This window comes from Egretta garzetta, unplaced genomic scaffold (assembly GCF_000687185.1).
Source record: "Egretta garzetta isolate BGI_Z169 unplaced genomic scaffold, ASM68718v1 scaffold568, whole genome shotgun sequence".
In the NCBI taxonomy this organism is placed as follows: domain Eukaryota; kingdom Metazoa; phylum Chordata; class Aves; order Pelecaniformes; family Ardeidae; genus Egretta; species Egretta garzetta.
The window spans coordinates 431,010-440,782 of NW_009260625.1; positions in this window are offsets into that span (position 1 = coordinate 431,010).

Genomic DNA, 9,773 nt, shown 5'->3' on the forward strand with positions numbered 1-9,773 from the left:
GGTCTTTGCCCCAAAAAAGTAGAATTTAACAAAAAAAAAAAAAAAAAAAAAAAGAAGAGAAAAAAAAGAAGTCTAGTTCAGATCAACATCGTATTTCTCAGCCTAAATCTCTTCCCACTTTTCTAACCGCACTTTGCCACGATTTTCAATTACTCCCCCAATCAGTTTTTATCCACTATCACAAATTGCCTGTGATGTCAAGGAAGGGTTTGCTAATACGAACTTACTACTTTCTTGTTATCTTTTTTGGTACCTTTTAACCACAATTAGTTTCACAAGCAGCTTACGTTAGCCCGGGAATTAGTGGGACGATGCCGAGTACAGAACCGAGCATGTTCTGCGCGCTGGGCAGCTCTGCGCGCAGGAGCTCACGTGCGTCATTTCCGTGTCACCGATGGGAGCAGCTGAAGTCCTTTAATTAGGAAAATTTGGTACCTCAATGCTACGTTTTTGCCAATCTTTAAATTATCTTCATCATCTTGAGAATGCTCTTTAAAGTTATTTCCTACTGCATATTTCTATTCGTCCTCCTCTATTCAGTTTTTGCTCTATTCTTTCTAGAAGGTAAATGAATTACCTGGCACTTCTTACGAGCAGACTTTGATTGCCAAGAAGTCTGTCATTTCTCAGTATTTCATAACCTTTTCTTAGGGCTGACCCCTGGGAGCTCTCCAGACAAGTGGCCACACGAAGCCACAGCCGGAGAAGTGGATTCACCCGTCCAAGTGCGAGAAGGACTCCTTTGTAATGAACATTAAAAAACCCCTTCTACTTTCATCTTGCTTTAAGAGCCTCTAGCACACCATATTTACGGAATAATAAAACAGAGCTTCAGGCCTTTTCTCCTCATACATCAGTAACAGGATCCTCATATCGCGCTTATGTGCTCCGTACACTATATAATTTACTGTATCTCACTTCTCGTAGCTAATAGCCTCAAATACACCGAACGAAAGAAATCTTCTGACGCCGTTTCTCACATGGGAATTAAAACATGGCACGAAAACGACTGAGCGCATCCCTATGAGAGCTCCCGTCCCCTCCTCACCCCGGCACTCCGCTGGCGGTGCTAGCGTATCGCTGCCCAGCACAAACCATCACTCGGGTCATTACTTACCCGTGTTACCAAGAAGAAGCTTCAGATGAAACCCCTTGTACCCAAAGCTACGCAGATACAAAACGGGGATGCTTCCCTCCTCAAAGAGCTGGTGCTCTGGAGAGATGGTATGGACGGCGGGGGGGGGGAAGGAGCAGGGCGTTTGCAAGCGGAGTCACGGCAGGGCTGCCTGCCTGCACATGGAAAGGGAAAATGCTGCTTCAGAATTAACTGTGTCCCTCCTTCACACTCATTTTAGAAAGGATAAAAAAACCCTGCGGCGTTACTAGAGTTAGAAATTAAAGCCATGAATGAACGGCTCCTTCTGGGGAGTAACACGAATCACAACCCATCAAGGTAACCCTAGAATCGCTTTGGTTGGAAAAGAACTTTAAGATCAAGTCCAACCTCTAACCTAACCCTGCCATCCCACCACTAAACCATGGCCCTAAGCACCTCATCTATCCTTCTTTTAAATACCTCCAGGGATGGGGACTCGACCACCTCCCTGGGCAGCCCATTCCAGAGCCTGACAACCCTTTCGGTGAAGAAGTTTTTCCTAATGTCCAACCTAAACCTACCCTGGCACAACTTCAAACCATTCCCCCTCATCCTATTGTCCATTACCAGGGAGAAGAGGCCGACCCCCACCTTGCTACAGCCTCCTGTCAGGCAGCTGTAGAGGGCGATCAGGTCTCCCCTCAGCCTCCTCTTCCAAAGTAATAAATGTCTGGGATTTCTATACCCACTTAAGTCAGTGGGAAAAAGCTACTGCAGATTATCTGCATTTCATGTGCACGTGTGAATGGGCGTGTCAGGGTGTGTGTGTATATGCCCATGGTTTCATTCAATTTTGGTATCAATCACAAATAAATTAAATGGTACAGAAAAAGCAGCAGCCTTTCTCCTCGTGGTATTTTAATCTGAAATTGTGCAAGAGATGAAAAAAACCAAGGTCTCGTGTTATTTTAAATCCTAACAAGGGGTTTTGGTTTGGTTTTTTTTTGGCTAACGAAGGTTCACAGCAGTTGCAAACACCAAAGGAGCCACACCAGCTTGGGGGTCCTCCCGCCCAGAGGTGCAGCGCCGGTCTGCAGACCCCTAAAGCCCAGCCCGGGGAGGGTGCGCACCCAGCTGCGGGCACCCAGCCTACGGCCCCGGCACGGCCGTCCTCCCTGGGCTGCAATGCCCAAACCACAGCACACCGCCGTCTGCTCCTCACGAGGCCTCTTCAGGACGGAGATGGGGCAGGTGCTGCTGAGTCACGGCACAGATTTGGTGGCCTCCCGTCGCCCTCGCCAGCCCACACCCCTGCCTGGCCCAGGGAACGCCGGGCAGTGCTCTCGCAGCAGGGCTGGTGCCATGTTAAAAGCCACCCTCGCAAATGGATCCAGAATGGAAGGAAAGCCCAGCTTGTCCCGCTCGCCCTGCTCCCTTACATCTCTACCAGTTAGCCCAAGTCCAGTTTTGATGCGCTTCAGGACCGCGGCCCAGGAGTCCACCCACAGAATCCACCCACAGAATCACGGGCAATGAATCAGGGGGATCCTCCCAGCATCCTGCTTTGAAGCAAAGTGCCAAACATCAACGCTTCCATTGGCAACCTCTGCTAAGAACTCCCCTGTTCCTAACCCCCCATGGGGCACTTCTAATTTAATCTCCCTTGGAGCACCAGATGCTCCGATTACATCATCCTGATCTTCTGCAAGGTGCATTAGATGAACAAATGCTACATCTGTAAACAGCGACAAGAACTATTCTTAATCACATCCACCATGGTTTCATTTCAGGGTTCAGGACGCCTCTCCAGCGGGCCCATTTTAAGTTTTTACACGACCCGAGAGCCTCGGTGAGGAATTCCTGAGGTAGGCTCACTTGTATCTGTTTACGGAAAGTTGCAGGCACATAAGGCCATGAACATTTCTTGCCCATCTGCTCCATAAATTTTTCTGTAAGGCTTATTGCAGAACACGGTAAATGAGTTATCGGTGGTCAGCTGTTGCTTTCCAGTTTTGCTGGAGTTGTTCCTCGGTACGCTGTAGATAGAGCCCAGACCTGCGCCAGCCTGCCGGATGCAATCTCTGTCCCAGTGAAACCATTAGGTACGGCACCTGAATGACTGCATCTGCATCATCGCTTAATGATTCGTTTACCCTGGTCACATGCAGCTGCTGGAAAGGAGCTCGAGATCTCTAAGTTATTATATTGTAATATTATAAGAAAAGAGATGTTTTCCCCCTGAAGCCTGATGACATATTTAAACACAGCCCAGGACAAAATAGAAATCCAATGCCCTAGGGACTGATTATCCAGCACTAGATGACACTTTTTTTGTTCTCACAGTTGATATTTGTATCATTGCCTGCCTCCATCCTCCTGGAGTATAAAGAACACTTCCGAAAAGCAGTTCTCTGCCGACTTCCCTGAAGAACAGCAGCAGTAACCTCCCGCGTGACAAGTGACTGCTCAGAAATAACCAAACATCTCAGCTGCACACAGAAGTATGAAGCAGAAAGCCAGAATCTCCATCAGCCCAGACATGCAGTGCCACCTCACTCATTTACCCCAGATCACAGAATCATTTAGGTTGGAAAAGATCATCAAGCCCACCCGTTCCCCTAACCCTGCCATCCCACCACCAAACCCTGTCCCTGAGCACCACAGCTACACGGCTTTTAAATACCTCCAGGAGTGGGGACTCGACCACAGACAGTAGAACTTAAAGAGCTAATCTGATGCCTCTCAGGATGCCACCCATTCCAGAGTATTCATTATGCTTGAAAATCAACATATAAAACCAGTGAAACATAGGTTAAAGGAAAAAGCACAACCTAAAATGAGGAGAACAAGCTCACGGTCTGAGCAGCAGAAGCAGTAGCACAGCCACCCATTAGGCCACCTATTAAACTCCACCAGGCTCCACATTTATTCCAGGATAGTTCATTTTGCAAAGGGGATTTGGGGCAAAACACTGAGGAGGACAAACAAGATGGTGTACCTTCTGCTCTGCAAGCGTCACCAGTCGTGGAGAATTTCAGGTCCTTGTTTCCACTCTGCCATAGCCAAGGGAAGACTTTGGTTGCCCTTGGCATCGGTATCACCAGGTCTTTCGGCCATTGATCCTGTCTGACCAATTCACTTCCTGAGTTTCTTCATCAGCAGAATATCACCTGTGACCAAGGCTCATTGCCTTCAGGAGTTTCACATGGTGGAGACTTTTGCTGCATCAGCCCAAGCGGGGCAGGAACCACCTCCTTGTTTGTGCAGAGAACAAGCAAGCAGAAGGCGCAAGTCAAATGTATTTGGCTTGGAATAACTGCTCTCGGTACCGAGCGTTCACAGCCGAGCTGAGATCTTTGTGAGAGCTCCAGCACCAGGGAACGGGTTCTTTACTGACATATTCAGGCGTTCCCCTCTGTTCAGGTGAGGTGTTAAGATTTCTGTAACTCCAGTATCTCATTTGCCTTTAAATTGTGCCTTTTGTCCTTGTAGTTTGTCCTTTATATGAGCGAACAATTTGAAATCCACTTCCTTTCTGAAAAAAAAATCCAACCCCAAACCCTTAATTTAAATATTTAACTCATAATATTTAACTCACAGACGCTGTTTATAGAATAGTTATGTCTATAAAGTATCCAGATACCTGTTTACTTCACAGAATCATTTTGACTAACAAAACTGTGTGGCCCAAATACAGCCTTACAAATAGAGGCAATGTTATGCCTGGGTATTTATGGCAGGCAAGGAAAAAAAGCTGATTTTTTAAACATGGTACTGTCAGAGGGAGGGAGGGAGATGTAAGGGGACAATTCCCACCAGAGCCAAGACAAGGGTTGGCAAGAAAAGCAGAGAGAGAAGTGACTGAGATCCATTCTCAAGGAATTTTTTTCCCCGGGAAGAGCATGGGGCAGCTTGGGCTGGGACTTGGGAAGAAGGAGCTGCCCTGCCTGCTCTTAGCAATGGTCACTGCCTGAGGACCAGCGTAAGGTAAATAAATGCATTATGCTCCAAAGGAGAGCAATGCACACCCACGCCAGACTTGGGGAAGGTTTAGTAGATGGCATGGGAAATTTAGAAGCGGAAGCAAAGAAATCGCCCCCCGTTAGTCACGCACTGATGAGAAGAAACCAGGCAATTACAAAAAAAATAAAAAAATAATTAAAATACAGGCAACAGGGAAACCGGTGTCTTTTTAAAGGACTTAAAAGCAGAAATACTCTGCCAAATGGAAGCCATGGAGAAAGAAAGCCGAGCTCGCACGTCCTTGCCACCACCGGGCTTCTGTAACTGCGGCTGCGGGTTCCACCTTTACCAACTTGCTTGAGCAAGAGCAGAATGCTTCACTGCCGCCCAGCACATACCTGACCCACCCGGCTTGTGAGTGATAGAAGTACGTGAAGGAGACGTGTCCAAAATCCACTCGCTCTTTGGTTTTAATCTCTTTTCAATGACTTAGAATCATAGAATCGTTTAGGTTGGAAAAGATCTTTAAGATCATCAAGTCCAACCGTTCCCCTAACCCTGCCAGCCCACCACTAAACCCTGTCCCTAAGCACCACAGCTACACGGCTTTTAAATCCCTCCAGGGATGGGGACTCGACCACCTCCCTGGTCAGCCCCTTCCAGTGCCTGACAGCTCTTTCGGGGAAGGAATGTTTCCCCATGTCCAACCTAAATCTGCCCTGGCACAACTTGAGGCCATTTCCCCTCGCCCCATTGCCTGTTCCCTGGGAGCAGAACCTGACCCCCCCCCCGGCTCCCCCCTCCTCTCAGGCAGTTGTAGGGAGCGATGAGGGCTCCCCTCAGCCTCCTCTGCTCCAGGCTGAACCCCCCCAGCTCCCCCAGCCGCTCCCCAGCAGCCTGGGGCTCCAGACCCCTCCCCAGCTCCGCTGCCCTTCTCTGGACACGCTCCAGCCCCTCCAGGTCCTTCTGGGAGGGAGGGGCCCAGCACTGAACACCTACTCCCACACGAGGTAAAATCAGGGCTGTACTCAAGCTTTTGTTACGAGAAGAAGCCGTGCCGACGTTAAAGCAAATTTGGCGCGTCCCACCGGGTTAGGCGTCCCTCGCCGCGCTCCCGCAGCCCCAGCCAGATGGCCGGTGCAGAAGCCTCTTGCAGGAACACATCTCTGCAGAGAAGGACGTCCCGCCGCACTGGCTGACCAGGCTGTCACTGAAAGCAACTCCGTCACGGTATTTAAATCACATTAAAGCTTTCTTTTATTGCATACCCCCTTGTGATTTTGCCTGGCTACATTCTAATTACCAGCCTCGCCGCAGCACAGGCGGGTTCTGCTGCTCGCTCCCCCTCCTGTTTTATGGGAAATGACTTATTTTGCACAATCCTAATGAAAATGCTGCAGCGAGACAACTCTCTCCTTTTTACCTTGAGTTTCCCATCCTATTGCGTAAGCGGTGTTTTTGTGTGGAAGAGAGACAACAAAATACTCAGGTTTACACGCATTTTTCGACATGGCAGGTAGACCTGTTCAGGCTCCCTGAAGTAGTTCAACCACTTTTGCTATTTTCTAACCTAACACCTGATCTTGAAGTATCGATATGTTTTTCCATGTCTGATGTCAGCTGCGCTTGTATTCCAGAAAGGCTACATTTTGCATTTCTTACTCCCCACCTATTAACTTCTCAAATAGAGTACCTTAAAGGAGATGCACTTTGCTGGTCCACAGCACCACCCTGGGCTGTGGCTTTGCCGTTCTCCATTTTCATTTTACAGCACCAAGCACGCTTAAACGACGCAATGATTTCACACTGCCGTGCTGTTTTCATAGCTTTCTTGTTGAGTGAGATCCAAACCATTTTGACTCTTAACCAAGGCAAAATCCCGATGCAGTGAAAGGCTACGCTCACTGTTACTTCGTCTGGTTTCGTTCCTAGGTACAGAACTGGAGATGGGCCTTGTTAACCTGTGCAGGCAGAAGCCACCTTCGGGTGGGAAAGCAGTTCAGATCTGCGGGGTAACGAGGGGTCACCTTTGCAAACCTTCTAGAATTAACACAGGCTTTTAATGGGAACCTTCCCAGTTCAAAGCGGCACAACTAACCCTCTCCTGGGGGCAGGGGAAAGAGGCTGAGAGAGAAAACGCATGCAGGGAAGGCTCCCCGAAAGCGCTCAGGTTTTCCCTGGCGACAAATGAGCTCCCGCGGCAGCAGTGAACGCCGGTGCCGGGTGCGGGCAGCTCGTGCTGCCAGTTGCTGGCAGCTGGAACGGGAGCCGCTGAAGCTCTGGACACATCTGGCTCGATTTTCAGTAACTGCTCAGTTTTCAGTTTGATCCCAAACCCGTCAGAGCTTTCCCTCTGCGCACAGTAGTAATGGCAGAACAGATTCTCCAGCTTCGGTCAAATCCCTCAGAGACGGAAAGCTGGAATGAAGCACCTAAATTCAACATCAGACTTGACTGCTTGAGGATAGGGAGCTCTCCGCGACCAGGGTGCTAAGCGCCTAGCACTAGGTAGCTGGGATTGCCATTCTCCGTCTGTTAAGGTAGTGAAGTTGCCTGAAATCTGGACGTTGAGAGCAGATAAGCACCTACTGCTTCAAAAAAAAAATCTGTTCACTGTAAATCCGAATGCTACGGTAGTAGTTATCATATACATCTAACCCGTGGCTACTCTCGTGTAATGTACCTGCTGCTCTCAATTTCTAAGGTACCGTGATGAAAACGTAGCCTGGCCCATCACACGACTTCCACAGCCCCGCGTGTTACAGCAGAAGTGCTGGGAAAGCGGGGCTGCCCTCCCTTCTCCCCACCCCTGGTGAATCCTGTGCCAGCTGCTGCGTATTGCAGGGTTTTACAGACACCTGTGGGTTCCCGATTTTGTTTGCTGCTGGAGGGGGTGGGGGGGCTGCTCAGATACGCCTGGTGCATTTCCGCTGAAATCTGAAATCACAGTTTAATTTCCTAAGATTTTCATGCTAGCTTTCTCATTCATCATTTACCAGTAAATGGGCTGAGATTCTTGTTTTCAATATGTTTTACCAGTTTTTAATAGATATTGCCATTTCCCTTTGCTCAAAGAAGCTGGCCAGCTGCTTGGTCACAAAAATCATTCAAGCAAATGCTCCATTTTCTAAATAGGATCATAGAATCGTTTAGGTTGGAAAAGACCTTTAAGATCATCAAGCCCAACCATTCCCCTGACCCTGCCATCCCACCACTAAACCCTGGCCCCGAGCACCTCATCTGCCCAGCTTTTAAATACCCCCAGGGATGGGGACTCGACCCCTTCCCTGGGCAGCTTGTTCCAGTGCTTGACAACCCTTTTGGTGCAAAAATGTTTCCCAATGTCCAGCCTAAACCTGCCCTGGCACAACTTGAGGCCATTTCCCCTCACCCCATCGCCCATTCCCTGGGAGCAGAGCCCGCCCCCCCCCCGGCTCCCCCCTCCTCTCAGGCAGTTGTAGGGAGCAATGAGGGCTCCCCTCAGCCTCCTCTGCTCCAGGCTGAACACCCCCAGCTCCCCCAGCCGCTCCCCAGTAGCCTGGGGCTCCAGACCCCTCCCCAGCTCCGGTGCCCTTCTCTGGATGTGCAGATACATCTATGGTTTCAGAAAGGCTGTCAGGAAAAAAAAATTTAAAAAAAAAGCCAGCAACTGACCTTTTTGCAGACTAACCAGAAAGATCACAGAATCCTAGAATCCTAGGTTGGAAGGGACCTGAAGGATCAAGATGGTACAAGATATTCGCTTTCCCCGATGGGCTCATGCTACGTAAGGTAACTCATGGGGCAAGAGTTTGGCTCCCAACAGCGGAGTCAACTCCAGAGTCCTGGCTTGGTACCAACCGTGTAACTTGGGATTTTTGTTCTGTGTAATTCCTCTTCCAAAGTCACTCTAAAAGCTTAACGTCTCCTCCTCTCCCCACCACTTGGGCACAGACAGCTACTGTCTCCATAAAAAATAAATCAGAAATCAGGCCATTAGCTATGCTTTGAAGAATACCAAGCAATACTCTGCGTTCACAGCAATGTAGCTTACAGGACTTTCCCAAAAAAGCTTCACCATTAGTAGCCAGCGGTAAAATTAAATCCTAAAGAACAAGAGGGATGAAAAAAGAAGAAGAAAAGGCAAATGTGGATATAAGCAAAAACTGAGGAAAGGGGAAAACAAACCAAGCTAGGAATGAAGATAATGAAAACGGTCAGGTTAGCAGCCCAGTGAGACGCGGCTAAGTACCGTCCCCAGATGGGAACCCAGGCCTGAGGGCGAAGAAACGAGTTTGGGATCCTGGAAGAACCTTCACATTCTGGGTCAGGGTCTTTGGAGTCGTTTATTAACACCCGTGGTCAGCTGCAGTCAGAGGACACTGGGTTTAGTAGCGGAGGTTATTTTGGTGGGAAGAGAGTTAGAAAATGATGGATGTCAAATGGTAAAAAGGGGAGATTTTCTGGAGGCAGTGACTGGTAATCCCTACCTGAACAGAACCTGGAAAATTCAGATTTCAGTACCGAATTCGTGACTGAGGCCATATGTGGGAAGAGCAGCTCATGCTCCTTCACGACGGGACCAAGTATCTATGGATTTATACGCAGCACTTAGAAAAAGCGTCAGTCAACATACACCAGACAGCGATGGGAACGGGTACAGTTGACTTTCAACCCAAGAAATAGGATTTAAAACCTCTTTTCCCTGTCACTGCCTATTTCTTGTAACAGTTTG